This window comes from Gambusia affinis, linkage group LG18 (genome assembly GCF_019740435.1).
Source record: "Gambusia affinis linkage group LG18, SWU_Gaff_1.0, whole genome shotgun sequence".
Classification (NCBI taxonomy): Eukaryota; Metazoa; Chordata; class Actinopteri; order Cyprinodontiformes; family Poeciliidae; genus Gambusia; species Gambusia affinis.
Window position 1 is genome coordinate 9,715,609 of NC_057885.1, and position 15,578 is coordinate 9,731,186.

A 15,578-nucleotide genomic window follows, 5' to 3' on the forward strand; every position below is an offset into this window, starting at 1 on the left:
CAGTAACACAAAACCACAGCCGTTCTGCACTGAAAAAATGAGAATTGAGGGGTCTTTCATTTTGCACAAACAAAATAAGTTAATACTACACAAGACAATTATGTCTCTTGTATTTACACGATTGAATAAAGAATCATTTACTTAATTATCAACAATAATGAAACTACACATTTTCTTTACGTTGGTTTAACGTAATTATATTACATTACTAAAACCATTGTAATCATGTTTTATCATCACCGGAAATGATGCAATATATCAAAAGACACTATCAAATATGATTGGACAATAATAAGAGCGGTCTTTTTAATGTTAACCAATCAGAAGCCAAACAAGATATTTGTAAAGATATCGCGATTGCCGCCCAGTTTCTTCCGACTCCTCAGCGACAAGAACGTTTAAGACAAATCTTTAGAGGAATATCGATTAGGTAAGTGATCTAAATATATATATTTTTTGTAGTTCAGAATGTTTCCACATGATTATTGTCTTGTATAATAGCTCATTGTTAAACTATCTGCATGTTCTTTGGTTTTCATTTTGCTAGCTATTCTTATTAGTATAGCTAATAGCTGTAGCTAAATACAGCAGTACAGAACAGTATGCTATAGTCCATCAAAGTTGTCCACAGAAGACGGTTGTTACCGATCATATTTTTAATTTGTGTGCTTGGGATAGATCAACGAGGTGGTTTCAATAGTTTCCAAGCAGTGAAATGCCACCAAGAGAAGTGTCCGTTACTTTATTTCCCTCATGGCTACTGTGACGATTTAGAACCGACTGGCTTCTCAATGTTCTGTTCGTATAGAAAATGCATGTTTTTTGTTCTTTCATATTAGCACTGTTAAGCAAATGAGCCACCTCTTCTGGGATTATACCCTTGTGGAAACATGATACACTAACAGAACCGATATTCGTTATTATGGTAACAATTCTGCATGTAGCGTCGCTGACAGAACGACAAAATAAGAATATGAGGGATTTTGAGTATATACTTCGACGGGTTTCTGGGTTATTTTCCCTTATCTGTGGTGCACTGCGCAACATTAATGATCCCCTCCATCTTCATATTTCAATTTGCTAACGTAATGGTTCGACTGCATCAGCGCCGCTGTATGGATGCCAAGGCCATCCAGCACAGTTCGCTGGGGGCGCAATGGTCCAGCGCAGTGCTGGAGCACAGTATTCGGTATGAGTAAAATCCGAATGTTTTCCAAATTCTCAAGACTTATGCAAAGTGTCCTTTGTAAATATCTACTGATAACTGCAATATATGGTAACACATTTTTTTTTTCTTTAAAAAAAATGTATAGAAATATTCGAAAAATAGTGTGCTAGGAACATTTTTGACAGATTTATGAACCACCTGCATCGGAACAGTACTGTTTTGTGAATGTGACATGCTTATTAATGACAGGTAGAATGTTTGTCATGTAGATGTTGTTACTGTGAGCCCAACAGTCGTCTCTGGCTCGCTGTCTATCGCCGCTCCGCAAGGGTCAGCCCCTCCAGCGGCGGCGGCGTCTGAGAGCTCACCCTTTTTTCAATAGCTTAAGGGTAGACTCAATGTAAAGTGTTTACAAATTTGGGTTGTAGAACAGATGTAAATTAATTATGGCTCCCAGATAGGAATTGCTTTTTTAATTCATTTTTGTAAGCCAAGATGATTTAGTATAAAAAAACAAATTTAAGTTTCAAATGTGCCTTCCAAACTTTAGCACCCATGAATTTTATGCTGATGGCAGATATTTGTCAGGACATTGAGTTTTGGTAATCTGGTGAAGAGCTTAGATTTTTTTTTTGTTTTTTTATATGTGAAGTTACCTGCTGGATTTTCAGTTATCTCACTCAAGGTTATCTTTGTGTGTTACAGGTTTAGGTGGTGCTGGTAATGTGGAGTTGTAAGGGGTGCTCAGAAAAAGTGTCAAGTAGGTCCAAGCTTTTGCATCACTACAAATTAAAACATCCACATTTTGGACGTCATTGCCACTTCCCATGTACATACCTGCATTGTCCATGCAGAGAGGTATGACCTGTCTCATACATGTTTTTTTGGATACTGTGTTAATCTAAGATGTCTAGGCACATTTACTTCACTGTTCACTTTGGCAACACGAGTGATTGTGGCCTTCTTCCAGATGTTTATAATTTGAAAATCATTCCTTTGTGCTCATTTTTTCAGATAAATGCTGAGTTTAAGAGAATTACGACCATACCGCTTCATTCAAAGTTCTTCTCTCAACTGGATCTCCACTGTGACAACCTGAGGAAGCTCTTCAAAAGAAGAGGAGGACAGCTCGGACAAAAGCTTAGACAAATTGTTGCACAAATAGATGATGTAAGTGATGTAGCCATAACACAACTAATAATATAGAAAATTACATTTTTCTTGTTTTAAATGTTGTCAACTTGGACTTTTACTCTTGCTTATTTTCATTTAAAACTTTACTTTTAACTTTATTAGTTTCTATCTCTTCACCATAAAAAACATTTGGGTAAAGTACATTATTAAACTTCATTGTGAAGCACAAGGCTTGAAAAAAATTCTAATTTTTTCATACTGAATTTCCTTCAGTGTGAAGAAGTTGATGTTGCACGGGAGTGTGTCATTAAGGGAGTCTGCATATATATGGGAGAAGATCCAGCCAAGCTCATCCATAAATATGTGGCATGTATCTTAATGTGTATTTACACCTAGTGATAGATAAATCAATCTAAATATAGAAATAGATTTAGATCTGCATATAGTTGTATCTATATAGACTTAGATGTCTCTAGCTATCTAGAGATAGATCTATCTTTACATGAATAGACACATAGATCTGTCTATATCTACATGTAGGTATACTTAGAGATATCTGTAGAGAAAGGACTAGAGATATCTATTTATCTAAAACTATCTATTTCTCTAAAACTGTCGATCTATATAAATCTATCTATATATCTATTTATTTCTCTATGTTATGTTAACTATATCTATATATCAAGAACTAGATACAGCTAGGTCTAGAGAAAGAGATTAATTTGTCATTTCTTCACATAGGGTGTGGATGAAGCTAATATTGAAGAGGGTATTGGAGCCACCACCATCTGTGTTTTTCATCTTAAAGACTGTTCTTCAGCAGATGAAGACATCGGGGTCGTTCTTGAAGGTATCAAAGTGTTGTCCAATTTGGATAGTGTGCCAACAGCTGTTGCAATGCTTTTTGGACTGATATATGCAATGAACCTCGCCTACCCTGCTGACCTCCGCTACACTTTCGAGGTATTACAGAAAATACTAATGGAACTGGATGGAGGTAAACTGTCAAACAAGGTATTGTCCCTTAAAAACCACCTCTATGAGTGAATAGAGATTTTCTCATGTTTAATTTGGTAATGTTCTCATGTTCAGTTTTTGTATTTCTTGTTGTATTCTTTATTGGAGGACACAAATAAATTTTTTTAATGAGGAACGTTCACCTGAAAGACTGGGCTTCAGCAGCTTTTACGTTCCAGTATGTAGTGCTACTTATAACACTACTGCTACTTAGTGTTACAAATATGTTATAGAAATTTGCTATAAAAGTTACATTACACTGATTTATTGTCATGCAAATTACATGTTCAGAATTGTTTTAGAAATTTGACATACTTTTCTAAATCATTTTGTCTTTCATATTAACATCTTATAGATAAAATTTTAAGATGTAGTGTTTCCCTTGTAAAAAAATGTTCTTGTTTTTACACATTTGTTTAGACTATCACTATGTTATTACATAGTAATCAGTAAGACATGTGACAGATAATTGGTGTAAAAAGTTTAGCTTTGTCTCATATTGACATAACATACTGATAGTTTTAACAAATATGTTAAAAAAGTCTGTAAATCTATGTACTGCAGCATTAATTAATGTCATTTGAATACATGTTCAAAAACAGTTTGTAGAAATTTGACATACTTTTCATAATCTTGTACATCTTTTATAGAAATATGTCTCAGGTTTTCCTTCATGTTCATAAAAATTGTATTTACTAAATTTAAAAAAATGTATGTCTCTTCAATTTAAAATATGTTAAGTACAAAATGGTGAGATTTAAATTTTCTTTCAAATAAAACTAATTTGTTCAGTAGCACTCGCTTTCTTTGTTTTTCTTGTCAAATATCAGTCTTTAATTTTTTACAGTAGAACAGCATATAGAGAACTTGAAAAAATTAAGTAGGATTTAAAGCTGTAACATGTGTTCCATTAACATGATAGAATTGTGTTCGCCCAACACAATTTCATTGAGTAATACTGGCAGTGAAAAATAAGCTGGTGTTATTCATTACAATAGTGTTGCTGGGACATAAAAAAAGTTATTGATAATACATAATATATTTACATTATGGTAAGAGATAAAATGTTTGTAGTTTCAACTTAATATTTTCAAGTAATCTCATGTAAATAAAATATGTTGATTTGACGAGCTTTAAGTATTTGAGGGAAAGAGGGAAAATATGTCGGTTCTACTTATTTGCATTGTGTGGGACCGATGTACACAATAAAATTAAGTAAAATGAACAGCTTTTTTCTTTCAGTGTGTGCTGTGCACACAGCCGCTCATCACCACGCAGCTACCTGTCTTCCTCCCGTCTCCCAAAGCACAAACTCGCCTGCTCTGCGCCGGCGTGTGGGGAGGCAGAGCAGCAAGGAAGTTGGTGGAAATAAAATGAAAAAAAAGAGACACAGTGTGTGCTATGCTAATTAATCAGCACCCGCTGCGCGCTGCCGCTTTGAGATTGGCTTTGCAGACCGGCACACCGGAGGCTTTTTCTGCTGGGCGGACTGGATGGAGGCGCCGGCCCGCAGAGATGTGACAAGTGAAAGCTGCTGCGGAGACGAGGCCGTCCTGTTGAGGCCAAGAAACTCTCTGAGACGCACAACATCTGAAGCACAGCTTTTCCCCCGAAGGCGTTCAGCAGACCGCAGCTTGAGAAAATGGGACATTTAGGAAAAAGAAAAAAAAAGGAAGATACTTATCACACATCCTGACCTTGCGATGATACAGATTCTTCTTTTGGTCAGATTGAGTTCATAGGAAGTTCACACAGCTAGTAGAGACATCTAGTAGAGCAGATGTGCTCGTTTTTTTGTTGTTGTTTTTTTTCTAAAAATAAGCAAGTTGAACCAATTACAGCATATAGCAAAGTATTCTCTGCTTACACTGGTTGCACAAAAAAAATGAATCAAACACTCACATTTAAAGTCATTGTTGACATCAATTAAAGTGCAAAATTCAGAGATGTGTCTCTAAATATAAGCTCAGGTGACCAGATGGGGCCCCTTACGATCCTGAGGTGCTGCACGAAGAAAAAGTTTAAAATTTAATCAATTGGTGTAATTTTGTCACACATAGGCGTTTTGGGGACGGCGGCGGATATAAAGGTCAAACTGGCATCGGCATAAACAAACAAACAAACAAAAAAATCAACAAAACTGATGTGACTCATTAGTAATATATAATGTGAGAGACACAAGATCAATATCAGCAAATATAGATAAAATGTTTGGCATTAACTGACCAAAACCCAGAAGTATTTCTTCTTAATCAACGTCAGTCAGAGAAAAATTTTCCTTTTAATAGATTTTGTAAAATATCAGGTCTCAAAACAAAGATAATGTCAGGCTCTGTACAAACAAGAACAATTCAAGTTTAATCCAACGGAATCAAATTCAGATTCACAATCCAATCATGCATTTAGTGCATACAAACATCACCTGAGTAAAGTAATATTATGCATTCAAACTCCACTCTTACAACGTTAATTCTTCAAAAAACAAAAAACAACTTTAGAGAGTTCACCTTGTGTAACAATAAGAGGTTTTGACAAATCAATAAGTTTTTTTCCCCCTTCTTTTACATAATAATCATGACTGAGTTCAGGGTTCTGGCCATGTTAGTGTGTCTGTACAATTCCCAAATGTTTCTATGTGTAGCAGAGGATCCAGTAGCTTTAACCAGAACATTTATTTTTAAGGCTTAAGAGCCATTACTCAGGCAGGGAGCAGATTTGTCCTGATTGTCGGACTCAGGCATCGGGTTCAGACCGGCTTACATTTTTTGATTATTCTGTTCAGACATGCAAAATATCTTCAAGGGGGAACAGGACAGATTTGCGACAAATGACGCAAACAGCTGGAGGCCTCCAGGGTTGTGTAAGGAAAAAAAGACAACAACTAAAGGTTTGTTTAGTTCCTGTATTCTTAAAGTTTTAATCATAACCTCAAAGTCTCTTCTGAGTGAGTCAGTGATCAGATTCGAGTATTTTTACTGATTCTTTAAAGCTCTTATAGTCCCAAAAATAAAAAATAAAAACGTCCACATGAGCTGACTGGGTTTAATCACTGGAATCTTAATTCTGTTAGAGTCATGGTTTAAAATAAATAAAATAAAAAGGCATTTGATCGTCCTCTGTGGAGCTCCCAGAGCTGAAGTTCTCATTATGCTAGAAAATTACCCAAATTCACGATCCGCTTACTTCTTTTGCCGTGTTGAGCTGTAACTCTCAGGCTATTTCATCTTTTGTTACAGACTCACACTTCATTTTATGAGTGGTTAACTTCGAGAAAGTTTCTTGGAGGTAATTGAGTAATCTGGCTGCAATCTAAAAAAAATAATAGTGATGTAAAGCTAACACAGGTGGGTTTGAGTTCACATAATCAAATTGAGGAACATTTAACACAAATGACTCCAACTCCGATAAAACTTTAATGCAGCTGAGTGAGTTATTGGATAAATAACTGGCAAAATTAGATTTTGTTGGAAAAAAAATTAAAGTCTTAACTGTGAGCCTGAGAGACTTGTTTTGGCTCCGAGACAAATAAACTTGAGTTATCAGAATCCGAACAAGCTGGCAGATGACCAACAACAAATGCAGTCAAATCCGTGTGAGAGCGAGCTGCGTGGTTATGATAGCTATCATTTAAAATCAGCAGAGACTCAGTATAGGCCTGAAGATTGTTGTTAATGTATTTCAAAGTATGAGAGCTGAAGGACGTAGAAACTTGTCAATGAAAAAAACAAGCTAACAAAAGCTGTTAACTGTAGCAATATGGTTGGAAATTAAAATAACAGCTAAGTTTGAACATCCTGTTTAAGTACAAGCTAACTGTTAGCACTGCAGCTTGATTATATTTTTTGTTGCTAAGGGCTCAATTATTTAATAACTGCATTTTTTTATTATTATTCAAAACTCCCTCCCTCCAAAGAGCACATTGTAATTTTTTCCCACAAACTTTCAAATAAAGCACTTCCCATTTAAATCATTTAAATCCTGCGTGGCGCTTGGGTGACTGTGGCAGTAAACACGGCCTTTGGCGCCATCAAGTGGTCAAACGTAGACTCACGCATACGTTGTCACCTGAAACGTGAATGATGGCTGCATGGTGCAGTTATCCATAAATGGCCCACACACTAAAAAAAAAAAAAAAAAGCACACCGTCCGTCAAAGTCCATATCCGGTTAGATGACGCATATAGTAACATTCAAGTTTTAAAAAGGAGTGTGAAACGTTTAAATGTGGCTCAGTTATCATTTCTGTAATCTGAGTAAAAACCCCATAAACACTAACCAATTAAAAGTGAAGATGTGATGTTAGTGTGATCTTAATTGGATTCTACAATAAAACAGTATTTTTCATTATTATGTTATACAGTTGGAATTGAAAACCATGTATGATTCTAAAATACTCATATTTATTAAGATAATAATCTTTGCTGGTTTTTTTGTTGTTGTTGTTGTTGTTTTAAAAACAGATCATTTGTCCTGTGTTTAAGTAACGGGTAACGCCCTCTTCACTGTATGAAAAAAATTTAACACTTTCGGTGTCATAATGTAAATGCGATTGGTTTATGTTTTTTTGGTTTTTTTGTCAGAGTCATGGAGGCGGGAGAGGGGGCACACACACACACACACACACGCACACGCACGCACACACGCACACACACACACACACACACACGCACACACACACACACACACACACACACGCACACACACGCACACACACACACACACACAGTGTCTCTGCTGTGACTCTGTATCACTTCAGATGCTCAGATAGAATTAAAAATCTGCGCTCCTCCGCCTTGTCACCAGTGTTGTGCGCATTTTTTCCTCTCCTCTCCCGCAGCATGGTGCTCGGACTCGGAAGCTCAGCACCGCATTTTTCTCGGACGACTTAGACGAGCCAGCAACACCTGTTCCCACCTTTAGATACAAGGTAAGACGCTTGGGAGGCAGGATTTGGACTCTTTTTCTTTTTTCTTTTTTTTCGTTGAACGAAGAAAAAAAAAAGGCAAGTGCGGCTGTCTGCCCAGATTAGAAGTGAGAAAAACAAACATCCAAAATGAGTTTGTGGAGAGTTGGCACATGCCTCTCGCCTGCAGGCTGCCGCACGGTGCGCGTTTTCAGGGTTTTTTTTTATTTCCTCCTCCTGTTTAGGGTCCCTTTTCTCTTCTCAAGTTCAAAGCGCGTCGGCGGCGGTTGTTGTTGTTTAACGTAGTTTCCGGTCAGCAGGGGGACGTCTTCGTAAACAATGCGGTTTCAGTTGGATTCCTGCGTAATGGCACTCCTATTACATAATTTGCCAATTAGCTAATTCATGATCTCCATCATGTGATACGATCGTCGAGGTTTCATTTCCCTCACAGAGTTTTTTTTTTCTTTCTTTGTTTTTAGTTTACAAATATATTGAAGGCAAAGATGTAGATGTAATTTTTTTTATTATTATTTGTCACTAATCAAATCCAACAGCTTCGGGGAATATTTTCCGTCTTTAGAGCCAATCATCCACTTTTCTTTAGCCAAGCTGGCCCTTCATGAGGAAGGCCAGCGTTCAATCATCCACTCAGACCTGTTATTTCACAGGCTCATGATCACTTACCTCCCCTCTGAGGGCAGAATAAATGTAATCTCATACCAGTGGACTATTACATAACTTTAAAACCGAAGTGTCATTCTGCCTGCGTGGGTGTAGATGTGATGTTCCCACTTTCTTGCTGTTGTTTTGCTTGTTAATTGAGTGAGGAGTGTTAGTGTAAGTTGTGTTTTTTTCTTACGATTGCTGCAGCTTTTGTTGAAGCCTCTTTTTTGTTATCATTATTATTGTTATTATTTTATCTATACATCAGTATGCAGATGAAGTGGTCGCTTAGATAATGCGTGCTTACCTACGTAAAGTCTGTGTCTGCTGAGTTGCATGTCAATTCCAAAGGTGGGATGACCAAATGTGCATATATTTTGGTGAGTAGGGTGGTGTGTGTGTGTGTAGGTATGTGTGTGTGTGTGTGGGCGTGTGTGTGTGTGTGTGTGTGTGTGTGTTGGGTGGAGGGGTGTAGGAGAGGTGTGATCGTAGGTTGCTTGGACATAGTTCAACCCTTCGCTGAGCAGTCTTTCCTGTGCGCTGGAAGTGTTGCGCAAACAGACATGCTAACCTGACACATCCTTCCTGAAGACGGCTTCAGGTTGGGGATCACCAACATCCATCCATCCATTTTCTTTACACCCTTGTTCCCTAAATGGGGTCGGGAGGGTTGCTGGTGCCTATCTCCAGCTGCGTCCCGGGCGAGAGGCGGGGTTCACCCTGGACAGGTCGCCAGTCTGTCACAGGGCAACACAAAGACATACAAGGCAAACAACCATTCACACACACACTCACACCTAGGGAGAATTTAGAGAAACCAATTAACCTGACAGTCATGTTTTTGGACTGTGGGAGGAAGCCGGAGAACCCGGAGAGAACCCACCATGCACAGGGAGAACATGCAAACTCCATGCAGAAAGATCCCCGGCTGGGAATCGAACCCAGGACCTTCTTGCTGCAAGGCAACAGCTCTACCAACTGTGCCACTGTGCAGCCAGGATCACCAACAAGGAGCCAAAAGTGTAAACCTTAAGATGACGCAACTGTACAGCTCAATGTTAGTTTACAGGCATTTGATTAAAAAAACTTGATGGTTGTAGAAGAGTTTGTCTTACAGAGAGAGATCTGATCGACCCGTCAGACGAAATCTAAGAGAGGATGGTGGCTCAACCGCAAAAACCCGCTGGGACCAAATGAACTCACAGGCGATGATTAATTAGAGAAGCAGCCAAGAGTCCCATGGTAACATTTTCTTAACCATGGACTTGGAAGCCAGTTAGTAAGTAGAGCAAAAATGCAAGCCAGTCACGTATGAAAACCTGCTAGAGGCTGTGAAAGACTTGAGATTGAGTCGAGGTTTTCCCCCAACTACCTTTAAGCATAAAGCAACGGTGGATGTGAGCTACTTTACAATAAAGAAAAATGTTTTGCTCATGTGCAACAATAACAGAAGTAACGAACAGAAAAAAACATGAGTTTTTGGTGGTTCTGCAATGTACTCAGGAGGCGTCACTCAGTCCCTCCAGGATGCTGCTATGTGTGTCTTTTGGTGATTGTTGCTGCATTAATGGACAGATTTTGCTGCACCTTTTTCAAAACATTGCGATCAAATTTCTTTTAAGCACATAATCCCCCCCCCAAAAAAACAAGACAAGGGTTTTAACATAGGTAATATATAGACTATAAATAACAGTTTCTTCTTCAAATAACACCCTGAAGATTGTCCTGAATTCATTCACGTTAGCATGAACTGTACGTCCACTGTAGGCAAAAAAAACTGCAGCGTCCTGCATGCCACAGGTTCAGCTTTCAAGAGATGTTGTGAAACAGGAAGCTAAATTAGTTCTGGGCTAAAGGTAATTAGCTAAAACTCAGCAGAGCAGTGATTGGTCAGGAAACACAGAAAACGTTGAGTTGATCCGTCAGATTGGCGGAAAAGTTGCGACGACTGGTGGAAATCGGAACCTGCGATCGCAACTTCCTGGAGAGATTGTTCAGTACAACTACAGATAAGATAAGATATAAAAAGGAGACCATGTCATGAAACACCTACCTCGTGTTGATCAATCACTTAAAATCTAGATGAGCCCCCATAGTTTTGGTTATGGTCCTGTCCGGGTCGCAGCAGCATGTTTAGGCAGAGAAAAATGACAAAACTAACTGATAAACTGCTGTGAAGCATGATCACATAAACATGAATATCTTAAGTTGCGAAAAACCTAATAAGAAGGCACTCGTGCCAAAGAAACAATCTTTCTTGGGATTCCTGAAATATTTTAGACTTCTGTCTGGACAACAGCTAATTCTCTACAAAATAATTTGGCAAAACTCAAATTATTTTATGCTTTAAAGTTAAAGAATTGGGGAGGTTTTTTTTACCTTCAGTGCATGCAGTCCTATGAATACAGGCAGAGAAGATGTTCACTATACACAGTTACTGTCATGGTCAAGTGTTGGTGCAACCAGGGAGCTGTCTGAACAAAATAAAATATCCAAAACCTGTGCTGGTAAAACCTTCTAATCACCTGGTCAAATCAGTTTGATGATTCATTCATGCTCATATTGTAATGAAGACACTTTTTCTTGTGGGGCAAACTCAGTTTCAAACGTAACGCTGCTCATGTCAGCAGTAAGGAGAGAGGATCTCACCCTGATTTCTCCAGAAAATCTTTCAGTTTAACACATTTTTGTGTTTCCAGTTGAACTTGCTGCTGTTTATCACTCAGTTTGCAGCCTTGTAACTTTTGTGCCACTGATTTTACTGTCTGGCGAGCGCAACGAGGTTGTCCAAGCCAATAAAGGAAAATTGCTCTTGAGGGACAACATTGCCCAGCCACAGACTGAAGGTAGCTCGGCAGAAAAAAGTGGGAGATGTTGTTGCTTACGCTGCTCCTCCTGAGTCAGCCTCTTGTTACCACAGAGGACCCGACCTGAAGAAATGTTTTAGCTTAAAGCTGCAGTGTGCAACTCTTACAAAAACATGTTTTTTCCACCTGTGTTTTAAATGAATTGAGACACATAACCTGTGAGGAAAAAAATCCAGCTCCTCCACCTCCTCCCAGCACTACTGGGATCACGGTCTGCAAAAATGCAGCCAAAAAACAACCAATCAGATCCAGGAGGAGTGCCTTAGCGCTGTCAATTAGGCTCATGTACGTGCTGCTCAATGTGCTAATGCGGTTACAGGAAAACTGTTTGTCTGGCGGCGTCGGTGGCCATGCTAACTAATCTTAGCATTTGGGCCAGGCTCCATTGTGGCGAGCCAGCGGTAGCCTAGCAGAGAGCGAGGCGGAGGATGTGAGTGGCGCATACACGAGCGTGATTGACGACGCTAAAACCCTCCTCCTGGCTCTGACTGGTGAACAGTTAGTACTGGGTGCACTGGGAGAAGGCGAAGGAGCTCCAGTTTTTTCACATATCGTCTGTCTTGTGCTGTCATGGCAAAATGATAGATTTAAAAAAACATTTAAAGGAAGCTGTTATAAAAGTTACGTACTGCAGCTTTAATTTTACTCGTAATAAACTTTCTCATTATGATGTAGAAGCTGCTCCCAACACTTGAATAGTTTGAAACTGTTTCCAGAAAAATAATTTGGGTGATGCCAACTAACAACTAGAAACTGATGTAACTGTTAACAAGATGTGCATATCAAAATGTGCATATCAACCACAGAACAAAAACGATAGAGACAAAGTTGTTTACTGATTTTACTGAACGGCCACTCAGACAGGAAGAGTCCAAGTAACACAAATCAGATTACATTTTCAAAATGTCTTTGAAGACCAAAACTTTCTTTTCTGCAGACTCTTCCTGTGGTCTGATAAAACTAAAACGGAAATGTTTGACCACACTGTCGTTGCTACTCTTATAATGACTGATTTACTTCACAAAATAGGTAGAACAGTGAGCAAAACGTTGTTGGAATATTGAGGTGAAATCAACCAGGAAGTTAAAGCTTCTTATAGATATTTGAAATGTTTGACCCAAGTTATGCCGCTTACAAGACAATTCTACTAAACACTAATGAAATTTACATAAACATCAGAATTTTTTATGAAACTGGAGATAGGTACCAGCACCGCTCCGGACTCCACTAGGGACAAGTTAGAAAATGGATGGATGGATTTTGTCATTCATCAAATGCAAATAATTTCAGTAATCCTACCTCAGGTGAAACAGAAATAGTTAACGTTCTGATGGCCAGACGATGACGTGAAGTCACTTGATTAGGTGAACAAAATGACAAATGTTTCTGCAGCATGATTACAATAATAATGCAGGCTTTTGTCCTCTTGTGGTCACTCTAACACAATCTGAAAATGGAAGATGATCCTTTTGTGTCTGTCAGTATTGAGAGACCAGGCTGAGTGGAAATCACTTAAAGTGACAGACACCAACATGTCGGTGGTCTCCTTTCCACACACATCCGACACGCAGCGTTCCAAAAAATATTCTTATATCATTCCACACAATGCTTTTTAGGAACTCATTTTGCAAACTGCTCCTTTTTCTGTTAAGCATTTAAAGCATTCTGGCAAAAAAAAAAAGAAAAAAAAAAATAGTTCTTACCTAACAGCCCTTCACCAAAATAACGTTTTGTAAGAGGTGATGTTCGTGCAACATTTCACTCTGAACCAGTGAGTCATCAAGGTCCGGTCAGATTGGAACAGGGAGAACGTGGTCCGTAAAATAGAAAAGGAATTTAAGAAAAACTTTTTAAAAATGTCTTTCCAGCTATTTCCCAGAATTTCTAGGGAGATTTCAGTTTTATGAGACATATTTTTCTTGAACGTTGACTTGGTAGTGGCTAAAAACTAGCAACTAGCAAGTCTTGCTAGCATTTTCCTTTTTTGGCAGTGTTCTACATTTGATCACACATGGGAAAATATAGTACGTATATGTGAACGACCATCTTTTTCTCATGGTCTTCTTACAAAGTCAGATCTGAAAAGTGTGGCATGTATTTGTATTCAACCCCCACGAGTCAATTCTTCGTAGAACAACTTTTCCTTGAAGTTATTGCTCCAAATTATTTTGGGGAGAAGAGCTTCTCACATGTAGAGATTTACTATTTGATCATTTATGTTTGTATTAATTTTTGAGGGTCTGAAATCAGGCTGAAACCAGTTTCAGGCGATTTACTGCCGAGTTATTGTCTGACTAAAACAAGGATTTTGATAGTGGCTTCATGACTGCGACAGTTGTCTTTTGTTAGCAAAACGGAAACTATTTTACATAAATCCTGTCTGATTATAGTCTGAACCTGCTGTAGGCGTAAAGCTGCCTCTTTGTTAATATTTTACAAAGCGGATTGAGAAGATTAGTTTATTTATAATTCTATGGATTTGTTGTATCGCTGGTTGTTTTTTTTTAGAGAACCCAGACATTATTTGTCTCTTGTTTCATGTTCAGCTCGCAGATCACAAAATTAACTTTCTCTGGGTTTTGTTGAGAGCAGTGAAACAGTAAAGCAACATAATTAAAGTGTCTAATTTTCAGGTAATGAATGCCTGTAAATTGTTTGACCATTTTTGTTCTCCAGTAGTATGTCTGATTGACGAATTGATTGATTGTCTAAAAGCCTCATTTCATTGAGACCCTTGTCCATTGGGGAAACAGACCAAAGTGTTTTCTCTCAAATAATCGAATATTTTAAAAGATTTTTTTGTTTAAGTATAATATAAGGACTGAATTTAATTAACATCTATTTTTTTCCAAAATAACTTGAGCTATAAAGTTAAGTTTTTATTTTTTTTTTTTTTATTTTTTTTTTGGAACAATCCCTGATAAAGCCAAGAAGCTCTGGCTTTATTTGGATTTAGAATGATGCATTATGTTGACATGAACAATATTGTATGTAGTTAGGTGGCAAAACAAGAGTCAGGACAAATAAATGAAAGCAGATATTTACATTTTTTGTTGCAGTTAAATGCTGCAGATAATCAAACAAATTTGACCAAGGCAATTTAGTGTAAATTAAGCTAACTAATGGTTTGGGACTGCTAGGAAGTCTACACTAGTCTAGTCAAACTTAAATCTAATCAAAATATTGTTGCATGACTTTAAGCAAGCCAGTTATTCTCAAAACAACTTTTCAATGTGTTTTGAATGAAAAGAATCTGCGAAAACGATGTGGATGTTAAACAGTCAAAGCCAGTCATCACGTATGTCTGGTCAGCTGTTGCCATCAATAATTTAGCGCAAGTGACTTTTTTAAACGTTTGCTTGAATAGTTGTTTCTTCCTCTATAAAAATAATTATACTTTAGAAAGTGGCATTTGCATTTAATCAGATTATGTTGGACTCAAAAAAACAAACAATGATCTGAAAAATAGGGAGTGTGAATGTGTCATAAATTTTTGTGACACATTTTTTAGGGTTTTTTTCTTACAGTTTTTAAAATGCACACGCACACACGTTTGTGTGGCTGTCTTTGTGGGGACTTTCCATTGACTTCCATTCATTTCTACAACCTAAACCTTACCGTTATCATACCCTAACCCTAAACAAAACTCAATTCACACCTTAGTCCTAAATCTAACCCCTGACCCAAAAACAGTGTTTCCCCTTGTGGTGACCAGGTTTCAGTCCCCACAAGGAGCAGCGGGTCCCCACAATGTAGTATGTGTCAGGAACATGGTCCCCACAAGGTATTATAAACAAACGTACACACACACACACACACACACA

The 15,578-nt window shown here is 38.0% G+C and overlaps 1 protein-coding gene and 1 long non-coding RNA gene across 2 annotated transcripts in view; both read left to right on the plus strand.

The window, feature by feature from the left end:
- Window positions 1–263: 263 nt before the first annotated feature.
- Window positions 264–2,501, plus strand: LOC122820142. Its single transcript, XR_006368735.1, has 3 exons — window positions 264–430; window positions 1,874–2,026; window positions 2,183–2,501. It is a non-coding gene; the product is annotated as an uncharacterized LOC122820142 (long non-coding RNA).
- A 5,587-nt stretch (window positions 2,502–8,088) lies between these two features.
- The window catches only part of rin1b (Ras and Rab interactor 1b), a 37,728-nt gene continuing 30,238 nt past the window's right edge, over window positions 8,089–15,578 (plus strand). Inside the window, exon 1 of the mRNA XM_044097327.1 lies at window positions 8,089–8,245. The gene's annotated coding sequence lies outside the window, so the exon portion shown is untranslated. The remainder of the gene's footprint in view (window positions 8,246–15,578) is intronic.